The sequence below is a fragment of the Apis mellifera genome, linkage group LG7 (genome assembly GCF_003254395.2).
Source record: "Apis mellifera strain DH4 linkage group LG7, Amel_HAv3.1, whole genome shotgun sequence".
In the NCBI taxonomy this organism is placed as follows: domain Eukaryota; kingdom Metazoa; phylum Arthropoda; class Insecta; order Hymenoptera; family Apidae; genus Apis; species Apis mellifera.
This window is the reverse complement of record NC_037644.1, coordinates 10200886-10221649: the sequence shown is the minus strand read 5'-3', so window position 1 is coordinate 10221649 and position 20764 is coordinate 10200886. Positions and strand designations below refer to the sequence as shown.

General features: G+C 35.2%; 1 protein-coding gene and 1 non-coding gene across 2 annotated transcripts in view; one reads left to right on the top strand and one right to left on the bottom strand.

The window, feature by feature from the left end:
• LOC725329 (UPF0489 protein C5orf22 homolog) overlaps nt 1-20764 on the bottom strand; it is a 788097-nt gene that overhangs the window by 225816 nt on the left and 541517 nt on the right. The window lies entirely within an intron of this gene.
• On the top strand, nt 4667-4750 carry Mir276 (microRNA 276). The gene has a single exon (NR_031517.1). It is a non-coding gene; the product is annotated as a microRNA 276 (primary transcript).

Here is a 20764-nt window from a genome sequence, read left to right as displayed (position 1 = left end):
GAAAGAAAAAATAACCGAAAAGGGAGGGTAGGGGAGTCCATCCATTCTTTATCAAGTGTGAAACGAAACAACGTGTTCGAGCACACGAATCGCCAAAATTCCATCCCAAACAATAGGTTGTTCATTTTCTCGGGCACCTGCGCGTGTCTGTCGGAAACTTGGCGCGTAAAATAGAATTAACTCGTAAATCTGGGGGTCCGGTGGCGTGACCCGGAAGCGGCCATCCACTTCGTATAATTCAGACGCCCATTAGACGCGAACGGCCGTTAAACATCTCCTTATCATAACGTATCTAACGCTCGATATAGGAGAACAGGTGTGATCCCCGCGAGATACTCACCGACGCCTCTCGAGATATCCCCGCCTCGTCTCCACACTCCACCTCCTCCTCTCTTTCTCGATTTTCCAACCGAGTTGGAAACAAAGGCAAAAACGTGCGACCAAACGAACGAATCGGCCCGCTTTTTGCTCGATCCACGGTGTGTGTCGTGATTCTCCCGGCTGAATCGTGGGACTCGTTAAACCGTTCCTTCGTTCAGGTTAATTATCCTTCCACACAGGGGCCCCCAGTGTGTTTATCCTTGGAGATTTTCTTGCCCGCTCGAGGGAAAAAGAGGAACGCCCACCGGGATGACTAGATTATCCTCGTCTCTATCGGGAGGCACGAACCGTGTGTCGATTTTTCTCTCTTCTCTCATTCGAGTCCAGAGAGAAACTCTTGGAAGAACCCACTTACTTCTTTCTTTAAAAGAAGAGTACAAGATTCATTCGATGTATTTTTATCGTAACTTAAAATATCCTTTGGTGCATCCTCGATGATATGGAGTATTGTATTTTTTTTTCTCTCACGTTATTTCATAAAAAATATAGTTCGAATTTGGTCGAAAAGATTGTGTTAAATTTAGAGAAATAAATAAGAAAGAAAGAAAAGATGTAATGGTTAAGATCTACATAAACTGTAGATGTGAATGATCGAAGTCGGGATAGAGAATTTTTTTACACGATAATTTTAACAAGATCGATCAGTTTGGATTGTTTCAAAGATTCCTCGTCCCAATGATAACGCATAATTATTAATTACAATAGGGTTGGTTACAAAATTTCTCGCTAGGACCTCTCTCCAGTCCCCTCGCGTAGGCGTGAATCCGTATAAGGCCGGGAGAAAGAACACGTTCCAATCACGATTTTGAATTCCTCGCGGTTACCCAACAGGCTTGTTATTCCCATTGAATGACCTTTTAAACTAACATTATTGATGTAACATCCCGTTAACGTTATCTCAACGACAATGGAGACGGACAGTTTTTCTAACAGTTTCTCCTCGAGCATCCGACCCACGTTATTAAATTTTACGACTATTTTTTTTTCTTTCCTTTTTTTTTTTCGAGGATTCTCGACTTCTTTATCTTTACTGGTTAGGTGGTTAAGAGAGAGTAGATAGATGGCGTTCGATGGTTCGACGATCTCTCGAGCTTTCGTCATCGAGTGGATTCTGACGATTCGAAGCGATTCGCGAGGGAAGGAGTCGAGTTTTCTTGAAGGAAGGAAAGAGAAAAAGTTCCCACGGATCGGAGAACTGCGGAAGAGGGACGTGCAGCATTTTCGGGGGAGCACGTGCAACAGCTTCGAGTTAAAGCCGATTTCCACACATGGCCGAAGCCATGTTTCGTGGTTCCTTCGTTTTCAGATGCGTGCATGCGTTATGCAAGCGCGACTGTTAGACATCTGTTTGACGTGTTTGTTAGGCCAGTGCATTTTGGAGGGGGGAGTAGTCCCATCGAGGATGAGACGAAGACGATTTTGACCGTGAATATCTCACGAGATTGGTGTTGTCTCGGAGGAAAGATAATTTTTCGAACGAGAAAACATTTTGATCCTTTCGTCATGTTGACGTTATTTTGAGATACAGTTCCAAAGAAATTCAAAAAAAAAAAAGAAAAATGTTGATTACATCATTATTGGAGAGTAATTATAATTTGATGTCAGTTTGACTTGAGATTTTTAAATTTGAAGTAAGAATAATTTTTATAGCTGAAGTGGAATAGTCAAGGTTTTTTTACTGGATAGTTTCAAGATATAAAATGGAAATTTGTTCCATGTATTTTCGGTAATATCCCTGTCGAGGGCGAAGAAAACGGAGGAAACGTTAATCTTTCCTCGCTAGAAGGAATGCAGTCAATCTGCATTCTGTTTGACTTGATTGGTTCAGCGGGAGTCCATTGCCGCCAACTGCTTTGAATAATTAACACCGTCGATTCTCCTATTGGTCTCACTCGAGAAAACAGTATAAAAAAGAAAAAAAGAAAATAAATAATTCCTTCATCTATCCACAATTCTCCAAAATAACAGAGAACTTCTTTGTTTCGAAAGAGATTAAAATTCACAGCCTTAAAATAATTTTTCAAGCAACATGCATGCATGTCAAAAACCATCGTCGATAATTCACTCGTTACAAATACATATCTATGAAAAATCTTTAAAATATCTTATAAAGTAGCAATGCAACGCGAGTTTGATCGAGTATATAGTAATTTCAATCTTCTCTAATTTCAATTTCGATCTTTCATTTTTCACTCTACTCTTATCATTTTTAATGCACAGCAAAAAAAAAAAAAAAAGAAAGACAAAGAAAAGACGACGAGGGACACGTGCGACGCGACGGCGCGCCTCGCACGGCGATAAACGAAACGATTTTATGTAAATTCTAATCGTCCAACAACAGTGATATCATTCGACTGATTCACTGGTGATCACGTTGATCGGGCTAATGCATTTAAGTGCGAGGCAACCGACGGCCTGTACTATTAATCGTCCGGTAATCGAATCGCTCAATTGACTCGATTTTCCTTTGAACGCCGGATCGTCTATTGTGCACCGCCTTCTCTTCCTCGGGTTCATCGAAGGTGCGCCACGCGATTTATCCCGTCACGATGATATATAACCGTGTTATTAGATTTCGATTTTTGAGGAAATCCGTGCATTTCTTCGTTTCTTTTCTTTTTTCCTATTTTTTTTTTTTTAATTTTAACTTTTCTCGAGCCTCGTACACGTTAATGTTATATTGTTTCTTGTTTCCTTGAAATGGTCATTAAAGGATTAAGTGAGCGACACGTGTATTGTTACTCTGGCATTTAAGAACGCGTTCCTTTTTTTTTTTTCTTTTCCTTCAAGTTTTATATTTTATCGTTTCGCTTGTTTTCTCGAAGTGGTTATGACCGATTAAGTCAGTGATATAGAATGTAAAATGGAAATGAAATGACTGTGATTCTTTTCGAAAGAAAAATAACGAAGAACAAATTTCGGTGATTCTTCGAAACGAAGTTCTCCATTGTGAAATATTTATCGTGAGTAGAATTTAAAATTAATCTAAAAAGTATCTTTTCCTATCTATCCCCAACTTTAATATTTTTCAAATCTAAATTAAACTTTCAAAAAAAAAAATTTAATGCATCAAAAACAGATCAAAAGTGTCCATCAAATTTCAAATTTGAATCAATCATATCATACCAAAAAGAATCTAGTTATTCTTTATTTTTTGTTCGATTATAAAATCTTCTCTATTCCCAATATTCTTTCCAACGTTACGATATTCCTAATTCGCTCGAATTGAAAATAAAAATGAAAAAGAGTGAAAAAAACGACGTGTGTTTTCCCCACTAGTGTAGGTAGCAGCACGATCTCGATCACGCTCGATCCCGATCACCGCCGATCCACGCCGTCTCTCCTTCCTGTCCCGTCTCCCTTTCCTCGACGTCTTCTTCGTCTTCTTCCTCTCGGACATCGTGTCATTCTTCACCGCCAGGGGCGTCAGTGTCGCCGGTGGACTCGGAAGAAGGAGGGGAAATCAGAGGGCCGTGTGTGTCTTCGCCGTGTGTGTTTCTATCCGGTGCCCCTCGAGACTCTTCAGTGCTTCGCGGGCCTTCGTGGCGAGCAGGTTTCGATAATTTCGGTTTCGACTCTTCGATCCCACGACATTCCATCTCTCTCTCTCCCTCTCTCTCTTTTTTTTCTCCATTTCTAGATTCCAGATTCCTCGAAATCCTCCATCACGATCAATCGAATTCGTTTCTCTACCGTTCCAATTCGTTCAATTGAAAATTATTATCTACGTTATCCCAGCTTCGTGATTCGTGGGACACGTGTCGAACGATCTTCCTCTCGAGTAAAAAAAAAAATCGATTATTATCTTCGTTTGATTGAGAAACGTACTATCGTGTACTACGATAAATATCGTCTAAGATGGAAAGTAAAATTATTCCTCGATTTTAATTCGGTAAAGAGAAGTGTTAATAAAATTATTATTATTTATTATTATTGTATAAAGAAAGAAGTGCGAGCAAATGATTATTAATAATAAGAGAAGAAGAACAAGTGTTGACGAAAGTGGTTCGCGACGGTTCATTGTGATGATGGGAGCACGATCGAATTTCTTTCGAAGTGAAAAGAAAAAGAAAAGAAGAAGAAAAGAGTGTGATCCGAAAAAAATGTGTTCAAGTGTGTTCAAGAAAGAAAGAGAAAGAGAAGAGAGAAAAAAAAATGTGTGAATCGAAGTGAAGAGAAGATGATCTCCGCAGTGCGTCGAGGAACAAGCGGGGTTAGGGGTATCGACAGGGGAGAAAAATACGAAATCCTTCGAATCGGTACGATGCATGCACGTACTCATATATGGTAGAGATCCAGCAGCGAGGTATAGAGTTCCTACGTAGTGTTCAGAAAGTAGGAACTTCATACCGTGCTCTTGGACTTGCCGAAAGATCGTCGAATATTGTGTGTGTGTATATATGTATTATACATACATATATACACGTATATGTATAATATATAATACGTATAAATGTAATTATACGTGGTGTGGGGAGTGATCGAGACGAGGCGATGCTCGTTGGGGATCGATGATGGAAAAGTACCAGCGGACGCAGCCAGAGAAGGCACCGATAAGCACCGGGGATTTATCAGCGATCGCTCGGCCAGACGACCGCAACTGCAGGATGCTGATTTTGTCGAAGTAAGTCACGTTCGAATTCGAAAAACCATGCCTTTTCCCGCGAACAATCGGCTCATCGGTTGATCGGAGATCGCGTTGCCTCATTTCGATTTCCTTCCAATTAATCCTCCTAAGAAGAGTTCTTGGAACGAAGTTCTGAAGAATCGATGTTCGTTGAATTTTATTATTTTTCTTTTCGTTTCTTTTTTCTTCTTAATGAGAATTGCAGTGATAGATAGTTGATCGGAAATTTACGTTGAATGTGAATTTAATACTTGTTTGGTCGAATATAGTTGAGTAAAATGATCGAGCTATACTGCGTTTAATATAATATAATATGACAAACAGAACATTCGAAATCGATAAATAAATGTGAAAAATTGAGAAGTATAATAAGAATTATCACTATCTCATCTGCAAGTTGATATTCTTTGATTTGTTATTTTTAAATGATCGGTTAGAAGCAAAAAATGAAGTTAACCCGTGACGTGTTAATAAAATTAACAAGAAAGAACAATTTAGAGAGATCGAAGTGACAATCTTTTTTTTTTAAAGTCTTTAATATAATACACGAGTTCGATAATCTAGAGAACTCGCTCACTTATTCGTGCTAATCGAATAATCTAAAATATTGTTTTGAAAACGGATATCTTTAAAGAGGTTTGCATTAAAAATAAAGTGTCTCGGGGAGACACTCGTGCAAATACGATTTGAAGGAAAGAGAAGGAGAAAAAATTGGAATCGGTATCGGTGGAATATGTATGTCTAAAAATAGTAATGCTAAAGTTTCTCGGTTAGCAACCGCATATGCGAATCGGAGTTTCGTTCCAACCGGAGGATAACGAACCTTTTTTTTACTTTTTTATTTCCTAATTTTTTAAACGATAATAACAAACGCGATTTTTTTTTCTTTCTTTCTTTCTTCTCCATCGAAAACGGATGATAACCGAAGAATATACGATCGGATTGATCGGAGCGCAAGGATGAATATGAATATGATCCGAAAGTAGACTCGAATTATTTTCGTCGAGTCGCTCGATACGCTTCGAAGGTGTGAGAAATTCAAAGACGAAACCGTTACGATTAATAATTACTGACTAATTATCGATTCGTCGCGTCACCTGACTGTGCACCATATGACCCTCCACTTTTACGCGAGCACCACGAAATCGAAGCCATTTTGCGCATCGTTCTATTAACCGATTTATTTAACGTAGGAATAAAAAAATTGAATTTGAAATTGTTTAAATTATCGTTTCGCAAAATGTATTTATATTTATATTAATCAATGATTCTCGGTCATTTATTCGGGAATTGATCGTGTAAGAATAGAATATATATATTGTAGATAAAAAAAAATTGGAATTATTTTTTCTTTCCTTTTTTTTCCTTTTTTTTTTTTGAAACACTAGCTAGGTATCGATTCAACTGAAAATATTTTGAATGGTGTATGAAAACGGACTACATAAATATTTTGAAAAGTGTAATAAAAATGCATGGTTGTACCGGCTATTTCTAGTCCGTCGAAGGAACTGTTTTTATGAGAAGAAATTTAAAACGAAAATATTTTGGAGCTGCGTGTGTGGTTATTGAAGAAGTAAATAATACGAGATGTAAATATTTACGAGACAGATTTCTAAGAAGAGGCTGAGAATGTGCATCGATATGCCGTACAATTTTTGAAATTTTACTCCAAATTGATTTTTTTTTCTTTCCAATCCTTGAAATTATTCACAATCGACAATTCGAAACACAAAAATCGAATCTATCCGAACAAAGATCCATATCAGAGATATGGATCTGTAAGAGAGTTAAAAAAAAAAAATTAAAATCAAAAATAAAAGTCAGAAGATTGCAATTTAATTTAGATTAAAAGATTTAAGAATTTAAAAGCTGAAAAAAAGATTCAAAATCCTATTGAAAAAAAAAGGGGGGGGGGAAAAGGAAATTTCAACCGATCTTTCTTTTCAGGAAAAAAAAGTCAAAGAAAAAAAGAAAAAAAAATCGCAAGAGAAGAGACCGAATAAATTGCCGCGAAATCAATATTTCCGCGCGAAGAGGCGGCCAACAGATAAACGTATTGACGATTCGCGCTTAGTCGATAAGCCGATATTTTTCTCCGATTAACGATAACAGCATCGATCTATCCATCCCCCCATGGCCGGCATATACACTTATCACTGGTCGGGTCGATCAATATTGACGTACGTCAGATAGAGGCTCTATCTCTACGATTTCGAGTATCCCCGCAGTCACTGTAACAACAAAAATCTCCTTCATCGATCGGTTTCGAAAAATCGATCAGTAAAAAAAAAAAAACGTATTCATATCGTATATTAAAAAAAATAAATAAATGAAAATAAAATAGAATAAAAGAAACCTTTTCACCGCAGCTTTTTAAATTGGTTCCGCTCGTTTTACACGTATACAATACAATCAACAGGAGGGGAGGGTGAAGAAGAACGTCTCGAGCCGATATTGGATCCCGGATCGATGTTTGCATGCGGTGACAGGATTATGTTTGACTCAGCGAATCAGTGCCACGGCCATTTGTCACTTCGAGATTAAATAGAGAGCCCAACTGTCTTGGAGGAGGAAGCAGCGAATGGGGCACGGTACAAGGGTGATTATTAGGCATCCCTGCCTCTGGCTCACCCCCACGTGTCTACGTTCGCTCTTGCTTCTTTCTTCCTCTCCTTTCTCTCTCTCTCTCTCTCTCTCTCTATCTCCTTTTCTTCCTTCCTTCCTTCCTTTTTTTTTCGTTTTTCCTTTCTCTTAACGCTGGTTAACAGCGTTACAACCCCCATCGAGAGATAAGACATCTCGCAGAGAAAGAGAGAGAAAGAGAGAGAGACGAGGTCTGGTCCCTGGTCGTTGAATTAGCATGCGTCGGTCGCGATGATATTTTTCACGGAGAGACACGTACGGTTTCCTCGACAAATTGTCGCCAATGGGCTCCAGATGGATATTTGCATTTGAGGGGCGCGGGAAGGAGGTTCTGGGAGTTTTTTTTCCCCTCCCCCTCCCCGCCGCTTGTACGTTTCTTCTTGTTCGATCGGAGTCACCTATTGAAAGTTTATCTTATGCGGTTAAGTTTATTTTGAGGGACTGTTGGAATTTTTCTCGGTAACGTGTTCCCGATTTTGTTCGATTTTATTATTGGCATAGTTGGATGTGGAAAAGTATACGCGTGACTTGTGTATTTGTGTCGATAATCAAAATTTTTGTAAGTGTAAATTTTTGTGCTTTCAAATCATTTTTCATTTATTATATATATATATTATTCATGGTAATAATAAATTTATTTTAAAGTTTTATTTTATATGATTTAAACGAAAATGCATTTGATGATGGTGGATTTTTTAAATTTCGTAGATAATTTCTTTTTTTTTTTTTTTTTTGGAAGATAGAAATTGAAGCAGTCTTCGAAAGCGAGATAAGAGTATTATTTGCGGAGAGATTGCGGATGACCTAGACATCTTGACAATTTTTCGTTAGGCTTGGATACGCTGAAGAATTGATAAATTCGAGTACTAACCCAATTCAAACCACTTTTTCCTCTATCGTAATATATTGATATGTTTTCGTTATCCGAAGTGGTTCTGAATCATCCGATAGGTCACTTGTATTTTTATTAAACAAGCAAAGAGCGAAGAATATAATTTATCTAATAAATAAAGTTCATTTTGAAATTTCGATCACGATATTTGTATCGTTAGATGTTTAATGTGTCTGAAAGGAATCGTTATATTATATGTAAATTTTGTTTTCTTTATAAAAACAATTTTATCACGATGAAATGATATAAATTTTATTTTTCAAATAACTCTCATTAAATTTAATGTATTTTTTTTTTCAAACCGCTGTTTCTTTAAAAATTTAATTAAAATCACAAATAAATGTTTTTCAACTGATGAAATCCTTTCAATCGAACCTTTATTTGGAACCCCCTTTTTTTTCCCGACATTTTTTTCTCCACATTTCCACACGTGACCCATCCATTCTATTTTCATCTCTCCTTTCTATTTATTTTCTTTCTTCTCTCTCTTTCTCTTTTTTCTTTGTTTTTTTTTTTTTTTTTTTTTTTTTTTAATTTCAATTCGATGTGACATTCGAAACGGTTCGGCATTTCGAAAAGTTTCGATGGCACACAGCATCTGCCCGTTTTTCCATGCGACGCGTACGCGTACGGCCCCGGCAAAAATCACGCACGTGAAGGTGGGGTGCATAAATTATAGCCGAACGCCATCTTTCTCCCATGGCGTGCCGATTGGACGAGCGAAAAAAATATCCATCCCTCGGCCCAAGTGCTCCTACACACGGGCCACTATTCTCACCCCGAATACGCGAAACACCCTGGATCGCGCGCGCCATTTTCCTTTGCGCGATTTCCACCCCCGATTTCCGGCCTCGCTCCATTAACTCGACCAAAGAAAAAAAAAAAGAATTGAATTAATATCGATCGCCCCGAGTTGATGAAGAAGAAATTAATATTTTTGAAAGATTTAACAAATTTCTTATCTCATTAGTGTTTTAATTCAGTGAATTATCGTATAATACAATGTACAAGAAATAATCTTTGTTTCAGATAATTTTTGTAAATATTTTTATAAGAATTGTTATTCCTTTTTTATATTCCTCTGATGTTTTTATAAAAATTCTTTTTTTTTCAGTGTTATAATATTTTTTTGATTATCTTTTGATGATAAATTTCCTTGTATATTATATTTAATTTATATCATTGTTCATGATTTACGATCGATATGATTATATCCGCTCGTAATCGTACTCTTTCTGGAAAAGAAATTTTGACATAACATAAGGGAACAATTAAGGGTTTATCGTCAAAGTATTAAATCATTCATTTATTTGTATTACCTGAATATTTAGATATTTATCACTGTTTATACGCTCGCGTGCTCAAATAGGATTAATAATTAATTTTCAATAGCCTCTTTTTCTCCTATTTACTCTGACCGATCTTCGCAAATCATAGCTTTATTTATTATTCATGGCAGAATTGATGGGTCAACGTTTATCTTAATTTCGTTATAATTGATATTCATTTCTATCAATTTCTACTTAACTGATAACTCTATATAGCAATGAAATAAGAAATGGGGCTATTGATTATTCTTAAATTTTTCACGGAACGTGATAAGAGTACGCGGAAAATTATAAAAAGAAAATTTTATAACGATTTCGACGATTAATTCGACGATCTTTTCTCTGAATAATCTTGTCGTGGCATGGATCTAAAAGAAGAAACTAGTTTGAGAAACTATCTCTCAAATGAATTTCATCGTGATAAAAAGAAACAAAACATATTTCGTCGCATTTGCGCGAAACGATCTACTTGTTAGCTCGGAAACAGGATTAAAGTTTTATGCACTTTATCGTGTCCGTGTATAAGTTTTTACGACGTTGAACCGCCATTATTGAAAAACGGTTCTTCGATCTACGTGACTGTTCGCTTCGAAGAATTAAAAACAAAGATAAGGAAAAACCGGTTATTTGTAGAAATTGTAGATAACTTTTTTTCTTTTTTTTTTTTTTTTTTTGGAAATAAAAATAAAAAGCTAGCTATACAGCAATATTTTCTTTGTTATAAAAATATTCAATGTACATGAACATATCTGTATCATACAGATACAGATAGAGTGAATAGCAAATATTTTTAATATCTTCTAGGCCAGATAAATTTTCGATTTATTTGTACTTTTAAGAGTGTTATATATATATATATATATATATATATATATACATAAAAAAAGCTTTCAATATTATTTCAAGCTTTGATAAATTAATGAACGCTCCACGTTCCTTCCATCTGTTTATTCCGTAAAGCCAAATTTTCAATTCGCGTAAATTTATTTCCCATAAGCGAGTTTCGTCAATTGATTTTTACAAAATGCGATACACTCGATGCAGAAATAAATAATAATAATTATTATCATTTTATCTCGCAAAATATATGATTTTTTATTAAGATTAACACACAACATCGTTTGATATATTTTACATAAAAATATATAAGCAACTCGATATAAAAATTTTCGCAACACAGATCGATGAATCTTCGTCATAAAAATCATCACCACCGTTTATTTATGCAAGTGTCTGACATGTCTCTTTTTTTCGTTTATCGAACTCGGAACTCGAGGCGTCGTTTCCCACCCCTTTCCTCCGCGTAATGAATTTCCTCTCCTGCGGCCAAATCGCCACGTTCCAGGATGCTTTCTGCGACCGTGTGCACCTGGCGCAATTGCACATTCGGCGAAAATTGCGCTGCATTGTGCTTCATGACGCCGCTACGCAACGGCGTGCAGTAGTAACTTTGGTCATTGAACTTCGTTAGACATGTGGCCCGAGCCTCGCGTGCACAAGGTGTCCAGAAACTCAGGATGCTTGCACATAAGGCGCGCGAAAGGGGTATGCAGTTGACTATTACGCCGGCGAGATTGAACGGACGTCGATGGAGTGTGAAGGGAAACGTTGGATGGAATTTTTTTTATTCCTTTTTTTTTTTTTAAATTCGACGGGAGATTTTCTTCGACGATCGAAGGATTCGAGACTCCTTTTCTCAATTTTCCAAATGAAGACGTTTATTTTTTGGAGTTGGTCGGATTTTTGAAGAATTTCAAAAATTCGAAAGAATTATTCGTTATTCCCGAATGCGTAGCAACGACTTAACATAATTTTAGGGTTGCCAGAGGTACACATCACTTAGTAGTGAGTAAAATAAATTACATCCTTTAAACATCTCATTTCGTAATAATATCTATACTAGTGACCACCATTGTCCATTGGCCATTATTATTATCCTATTCTCATGTCATTTTCATTGTATGACTTTTGGGGTGAAATAAACGAAAATTCGGATATTTTTTGCCGTACGAACGTCTATTATTAATATAAATCGTGAAAGTTATCGTAGTATCATCAAATTGTTATTATATATATATATATTTTTCTTTCAATCAATTAATCGTACCGCAATTATTTCACACGATGTGAAACTTAACTTTTCACATAAATATAAATCAAACTCGACATAAATGATTAAAATATAATATAAAAGAGAGAGAGAGAGAGAGAGAGAGAGAGAGAGAGAGAGAGAGAGAGAGGAAAGGCCAACACCGTGGAGGACAGGTGAAAATGAAAAGGTCGGGAACGGGCGAAAACGGCGACCACCTATGTTAAAACCCGTTCGCATTCCTCGCGTACTTAAAAGCCTCCGATCGATCGTAATAAGGGGCGAAATTTATGGGGGCGCGATAAACTCGACGATTTACGGCGCCATCGCCGTTAATAAATAACAAAATCGTCGAGCAAACGCGGCCGTCTGAAAATACAAAAGGCCGGGCCAGCGCGAAGTGTAATTTATAAATATCGGCCGGCCAATTTGTTCGCGTCCCCGAAGCGATAATTTCGCGTACCCGATAACCCGCTCGCATTGTGCGCCGATTCATAACTATCGTCGCGGCGTATACCGTCGTCGTTCGAGATATCGTTGGATTCTCGTCCTTCCTTCCTCTCCTCTCTCGATTCTTTCTTTCTTTCCTCTTTTTCCTCCCCCCTCACATTTTATTTATTTTCTTTTTTTTTTTTCCTTCCATTCTATGGCTTGTTATTTTTTTCTCCCCCCCCTTCCTTTTTTTTCCCTCCTCCTCCTCTTCCTCTTCCTTTTTCGTCTCTCTACATGAGGCGATGAGGCGAAGGTCTCGCTAAACGGCCATAAGTGGTGATACGTTGTGTCGGATCATCGTGGTGATGGTGAGGATATATGGGTGGATTGAGAAGAGTGTTGGAGCGAGGAGTGCGAGTGGAAAGAGTGTAGTTGAATTGGATCGACGTGTTTTTCTTTTCTTTCCTTTCTTTTCCTTTTTTTTTTTTTTTTATAATGACATCGAGTCGATTGTTTCTTTCTCTTTCTTGCGAGAGTGGACAGGGAGAGGAATCTCTTTGGGGAGAGGAGAATTGATAAGATTGCTGATAGGATATATTTTGGAGAGATTGGAAGAATTTCTATTGGATATTTTTTTATTCAATTATTGAATTGTTTATATATTTTTTAAAAAGAGAGAGAGAGAGAGAGAGAGATAGGAAGAGATTCGATGAAAGTTTTTATTGAAAAGATTTCTCTCTGAAAGAATCTATAAGAATTTGATGCTTGATTTTTTATTTATCGAAAAATTGTCGAAGGAAATATTTTTCGTCGTCGATGGAATCTTTTTGTTAACGAAACAATCTGTAAGAATAGAATTTTTTATTTGTTGAAGAATTGAAAAAAAAAAAATATCGAAAGAAATATTCTTTTAGAGATAACTTAATTATTTTTCTTCAAAAATTTTAATTCATTATTGGACATCGTAATTCACATTTGATTAAAAACTTTCTTCATTTTAACGATATTTCATTCTTGTTTTAGCAACAACTGTCGTCGAAGCAACAAACGAGGTTGATACAAATCGCAAAAAATCGTTTCGTTTATTCGTACGAAACAAACGAGCGTGTAACCGTGGAGTAGTATCTCCATGGACCCCAAACGATTTTACAGCACCCTATACCGCAATTGACGTAATTGCCAGCACAAGCAAATCAAGTCGCGTCCGCCGTCGTCGCGTGCACGTATTCGAAATCGTTTCAACAGGTCGATGATCTTCCGGTTTCGAAAAAAATTCCACCGCCTCTTTAGAAAATTGTTGCTCGATTAAGAAATACCAATATTTATTATACATCTCATTTCTCGTCGTATGATATTTAAAAAAAAAGAAAAAAATATTAAAATTTCATTATTTCATTCAATGTGTATAAACTGATGTTTTAACTCAAACTTTTTATGCGTGTATGCGTGTTTGTTAAGTCGTTGCAAAATTGAAAAGATTCGTTTAATAATAAAATTCTTAACTTTTAATTTTATAACTTTTAATGTAAAATTTTAATTTTTGAATCTTCTTCAATACTCTTTCTTTCTTTCTTTTTCTTTTCTTTTTTTTTTTTTTTGAAGAAGATCATTTGTATTTTTTCTCAATCAACTTTAAAGGTTTCTTATTTCATATTTCTTCAAGCGGAAATTCTTTTTTATTCCGCTTTTTAGATATGAGCGATACGAAACGAGCGACACTTGCGAGAAAGTACGTTTTCCTTCGCAGGTGAAGTCAAAGGTGCAACAGTCGTGTCGCGCTAATGGAAATCATAAACATTAATTAGCGGAATGGCTGTGGTTCCTGAGCGAGGAATGGATTTCTGAACTGTGTGCGACATGTCTCTATCGATTATGGAACGTTAGTACACATGAAATTAACTACAATCTTCGAGAAAAATAAAATTTGAAACTTTTAGTTCTCTTTTGCATTAAAAATTTCGTGAATTTAAAATTAATTAAGAACAAAGAAATGTTAATTTTACGATTTCATAGCCAGCAGTAGCATAATTTATTTAAAAGATTTAAATTATACATTTTTTTATAATCAATTTACATCTTCGTACAAACAGATTAGACTTATTGGAAAATTTTTTTAAAAATCTGACGCTTTCCAACAATTATTTATATTTTTATCACACCAGAATATTTTCGAAACGACTTTGTACTTAATTAACATAGAATTATTTCATTCCCAAAAGCATAATTAAACCCCGATTCATTCGTTCATTCTAAAATGATCGAAAATTTCTCAAAAAATTGAAATCAATCAATTTTCCACATCTGAGCGTCGGGATCGGGCCTCCTCTCTCCGGTTAACTTAAAAACCAATTTTAATTCCGATTAAACGCGGAATAAAAGTATTTTAGCCGCATGCAGGCGGATGCAGCATAGGGTCATTTCCGAATAATCGATAAAGCGGACGAAACCGAGGCGGAATTTATAACCGACGATCCCTCTTCGTCTCAATAAACTTGTATAATCGCGCAATATGGTTATATATCGATTCGCCATAAAACAGACGACTGCTCCATCCCGGTGAAATACCGCGAAAATAACTCGCTACGTTTCGTTTAACTCTCCGCAGATCGCCGCGATAAAATCGCCTATAAAATTCAACTACCTGTCGCGTTCATTTGAAAAAAAAAAAAAAAAAAAAAAAAAAAAGAAGAAAGAAAAAAAAGGGAAAAAATATTGAGGGGGGAGGGGAGAAAGAGAGGGAAAGAGAGAGGGAAAAACGGAACGGGGGGGGGGGGGAGGGAGAAAAAAAAACGCGTATAAAACTACGTGACGTGTGTCATACACACAGGTCGATAGGTGTCACGTAGATCTGTACTGTGCACACCGTGTTCACCAAATCGTTGTACAATCAGGAAGAAAGTGATTGTTGATTTGTAAAAGAGGTGTTTTTTTTTTTTTTTTTTTTTTTTTTTTAGTTTTGTTATTGACTGTGTTGTTTTTCTTTTTTTTTTTTTTTTTTCAGAGCGATGAGTTATGATTGGATCGCGGATGTTTGCGGATGGTTTATGAAAAATTTAAATGTACGGAAATCTGCGAAAACACAATTTGAATACAATCGTATTTTTGCACTCGAAATCGCGAGCCTTTTATGAATAATTACGAAAGTAATCGTTTATCGACATTAAAAACTTTACGTGAAAAGAAATAGATTAATGGATGGGATGGGTTGAAAGTTTGTTTAGAGATAATAGAAAAAAAAGGAGAGAAAGAGAGAAAGAGAGAGAGAGATTTGGTGAAATATATTGCTTTCGTTTTTTCAGGATTTAGAAGACGAGCTCAATTATTGTTCCTTTTCTGTAATCGGACATATTAATTTGCATTAAAAAGATTCACGAAGAGTGTGAATCAATTGAATCGAAATCTATCTCAAAAATTATATCAGGCAAAGTTCAACTTTACTCCTTGATACTAAAAGTATGGTACAATATTTCACCTTCGATCTTGCAAAAACGATCACTGGAAAGATAAGCGAAACACAAAAATACCGTTTCCTGTTCTCTTATTTCCCCGTGGCATGAAATTTTCTATAAAAAGAAAAGAAAAGAAAAGAAAAGAAAAAAAATGCATTTTGACAATTTCGTCACTTTTAACGTAAATAACGCGTAATCCGATATATCAAACTCTAAATTCTGTTTACGCAAAGTGTTGTAAAGCTTACGCTACGATAAAAAAGCTGATAGACGAATAGAAAAAAATCTCGCCTGTTTCTATTTGTCGTTCTTTTTTTTTGAACATTGAATAATTTATAAATAAGGAGAGAGAGAAAAAAAATAGAAGAAAAATTCAAGCATAACTCATTAAACGACGATTTATCGTTAAATACGACACGAAGGGATGTCGAGGAATGGAACGAGGTAAATATTATTATTTTTTTTTTCGGTTTCGTTGTTTTCGACTCGAGCCGCATTTAATCGACTCCGATTTAAACTGTGCAAATGTTTTGACGTCTGGTGTTCTTTTCACGGCTCGTCGTGGTTCGTCGACTCCACGAGTTTTGCGACAACGACGACAACGGCTAAACGTTTCGTCAGTCGACGCGTCGTATTTCCCGGAGAGGATGCTATCTGTCGCGCACCATTTCGTTATTATTTTTCTCTCTTCTGCTTTCGCTTCGTTACTTTTTCTCTTTTTCTTTTTTTTTATTTTTCATTTATTTATTTATTTATTTATTTATTTATTTTTTTGCTGTTGCTCTCACGATAATGTTACGATAAATCGTATCGTTGACGCCCTCGTAACTTCCCGTGAAACGACGAAGGCTCGATAGAAGAATGGCTATCGTCGAATGTAAATTACGAATTAGAATTTGTGAGATGAATAAGAGAGATATTGTGGAGGAGAAAAAAAAAATATATATTCGGAAATGTTGAGAAGATTTTTAATTCTTTTTGGAATTTTGTCGAGAGATAATGCATCCTTTTTCTTTTACAGGGAAATAAGTGAAACGAGCTTCTCGAATGGTTAATAAATATTTTCTTTCATCTCTTTGTGATGCATAAAATAATATTATAAGCTTCATACGAATTTTAAAAATGCAAACACGAGGCATGATAATGTAAGGCAAGATTGCTAAGGAAATAAAAAAAAAAAAAAATATTTAAAATATATAATTCTGCTTACAAAAAAAAAAAAAAAATGTCATAAAATATTTACGATAACGAGGAGTCGCTTAATTTTCCCATATATTCATCTTTATCCATATTTAAAGAAAATTAACGATAAAGTGTCTCGGTATCGATTTTTTAAACGGATACTCGAATATTAATCTTTCCCCCTTCTTCTTTTTATAACGTAATAACCGGCATCTTGCAATGTAATCTCAATATAAGCAATACAAGTGTATACAAGGATCAAATATTTCTCCAAAGAAACAATTTTAATAAATCATCAAAGAAAGAAGCTTTCTAAAAAAAAAAAAAAAAAAAAAAAACAAATTTTCAAATCACAATTTGAATGAACAAAAATAATATATTTCAAGAAAAAAAAAATATCGTCGTTCCTTCGTTATAAAGGTTAAAAATTAATCGTTTAATTAAATCCATTCGTTACGATTTAATCCATCCTGGTTCAAATATATATTCGAAGAGAAAAATAAAAATTAAAAAATAAAAAGAGAGAGAGAGAGAGAGAGAAAAAGAGGGGGAAGTAAAACGCGGCGGAACAGCATCGCAATTAAATCCATAGAATATGGTCGATCGTGAATTATTAAAATTGAAAAACGATGGGGGAGGGAGGAGGGGGAAATTTTTCAAATGAAACTGGTTACAACGAGGGGGAGAGTGGATGGAAGGGGGGAGAGAGAGAGAGAGAGAGGAACACGATCGCGGCAAACCTTCAGAACAAACGAATATTTATTTCCGGTTCGCCGGCTGCCGTTTTAATAAATTCAATTAAACATCTTCCACGGTGAACGAACAAATTTCTGTAACGGCATTTTCGAGGCGCGTAAATTGTTTCGACGGCTGTGTATTTATTCGCGTGGAGGCCGTGGAGGTATCATTATGAAAATTTATACACCGTTATGAAATGATTTCGTTAAATTGCTTAATTAGCGGGCCGCGTGGTTTTAAAACGAGTGCTCTTGGCCCGAGCCGATATTACGCGAGCAGAAATTTTCGGTAATTTCTCCCGCTTCGACGGGAAATGTTTCTAATTAACGATTATAATTTAAACTTTGCGCCGAAATCGCGCAAAAAGGACATTACATCTTTGTTTTTAACCCGCGACGACATTTTCCCGCCATTTTATATCGAAACGTATTTCCTATTAAACGAATTCGATATGGTAAGGACTTATGTCTCCGAGGTGCTATAAAGTGGCGCTAGTACTCTCGGATATATATTATACATTTGCTTTAATTAGTCGCGAAAAGTTAATATTCCACGCACGTTACAGGCATAGATCTTTTTTTAATTTTTATTTCGAAATCATTCGATATTATTGTGTGTTTTCGAATACTTACCGTTGCAGCTAATTGCAAATTAAGTTATTTTAAATTTTGCTTAAAGAAATATTAGATGTGATTCGGTTAAAATTAACTCGCCAATCGAGGAAATAGAATTATTCCAAATAGAGTTATTATCCCATTTCGATCTCTGATCGAAGCAAGCTTCGATGATACTGAGCGAAAGATTGAAATTTTCATTGCAAAATAACATTGGATTAATATCCAAAAGCCCCAAAACAGTAATACAACACCGTGACGATCACGGGAACCTCGAATCTCGATATAAATAATTTTAGAAACAAGCGAAATACGATTGGAAAACAGAAAAATTTCAAAATGTATTTTTATTTCTATCGATATTTTTCCATAGGTATATTGCTTTCGATGGGGAGCCAGCGATTTGATCGATGTCTTTGGCTACTCGTTTGTAATCCGTCTTTATGTGTGGTCGATGATCATCAAACGTAGATATTAAAAGAGGATGATCCGTTCCTCGATATCTATGGCAGAAGATCTCTATCTCTTGGCGGATCATTCCTCTTATAATTGTATTCCTTTTATTCCTGAAACGTCTTAAGCGGAGACGATTCGAACGTGTCAAAGATTAATTCTCAATCTTATTTATATCGATGCTTACATCTTTCATTTAACGTCAGCTTTACGTGATTTTATTTATTTTATTTATTTATGGTATTTTTTATCTTCGTAATTCAAGAAATTTTATTTTCAAAATAAAATTCTTCTATTGATTTATATTCCTTCTCTAATATATACTTTCAGTAGATTCGTTTCTGTAATTTCATTTCAGTTAAGAAATATATTTTTTTTTTCTTTTTCTAACATATATTTTATTTCCTATTACTAAATCCTAAATATAAACTTACATAATCTTATTAGAACACGCATGAATGCCATTTTCCCGAGTTTCTGATTGTTCATTCTTAAATTTCATACCTTTCTATTTCTGCAATTTATTATATTGTATTCGCTTATTTTTATTTTTTTCTTTTACAAAAATTGATGAATTATTTTTTTTTATTTTTTTTATTTTTATAGTATTACATTAAAAAGATTTCATTTCAGTAGTTTTTAATGAACGTACACGCGCTTATTACACGGTGTTTAAAAATAACACGAGTTTAAAACTTTAAGAATTTAATTTACCACTGTTCGAAGGGGAATAAAAATATTTAATCGATACAGGTTCTAAAATCAATACTTTCGGTTTAAAATATAATATTTTATATTTTTTCCACGTACAGATATTTAAGAAACTTATCTGCCAGCGTCGAATTTAAACACCTTGATTAAATTACTATCAATAATTAATTTAAAATAAAACTATTAAATAATAAAGCTGCTATTAATATACCAGTCCAGCAAAATCTAAATCTTTTCAGAATTTTTTTTTAAGGAAATAGAAGCATTTGGATACAAACGTATACAAATTACATATACATAAATACAAATTTCTTCATTGCATACGTTTCTGAACAATACAATCTAATACTCAAAAGGATATTACAACATTATCAAAAAAAAAAAAAAAAAAAGAAAGAAAGAAAGAAAATGATATACATGTATGGTTAAAAACAGATTAAAAGCAAATGAATGCATATTCGTTTATCTGTAATTTCCAGAGTAAATTACATCCTGTCAAAGATAAGCAAGACTGTTCGTACTCTGTTGAACAGTGGTGGAATATACGCAAGATTTTCAAGGAGTATCGTTCGATTCGTTTAATTTCGTTGTTTCTCGGCCATGCCCGACAATTCCCTCTCGTTAAAATCTACGTCATGATAAATGAACTGCCGATGCCCGCCAACCAAGCCAGAATGCGGCGACGTCCGCTCGAATAATCACGAGATAATTACTTTCCTGCACACGGTCCGCCCAAACCGCTCAAAAGCCGGATCTCCCGCGGGAGTTCCAAGGATTCATGGAACGGACGGACGCGTTAAACCGCAGGAAGGAACGGTTTTTCGCCAGCCCGGATATCCAACTCGCTTAAAACTTCTCTAAGAATAATTCTGCTTTCAATTTTTTAGAAATTAACAACTCCTCGTTGTTTCGTTTTTCTTTTTTTTCTTTTTCCTTTACTTTGAGATTTGCTCGAAAGAAAATGATTTTTCTCGGATATTATGGAATTGAGTTTTTTTTTTTTTTACAATAGAGTTTAAATCTAAATGAGACGTAATATATTGTGGAATTGATTCGTCGTTGTTTCTTTTGTAACAGAAGAGATTTTTTTTGGAGTTTAGAGAATGATGGATGAGTTTAATGGATTTTTTTTTGAAATGGAAATTTGAGATGTTATGTGTACAGGATATGTGTTTTCGTTACATGTAAATAATGAATATTTTTGTAAAGTAAATTGAAAATTTGG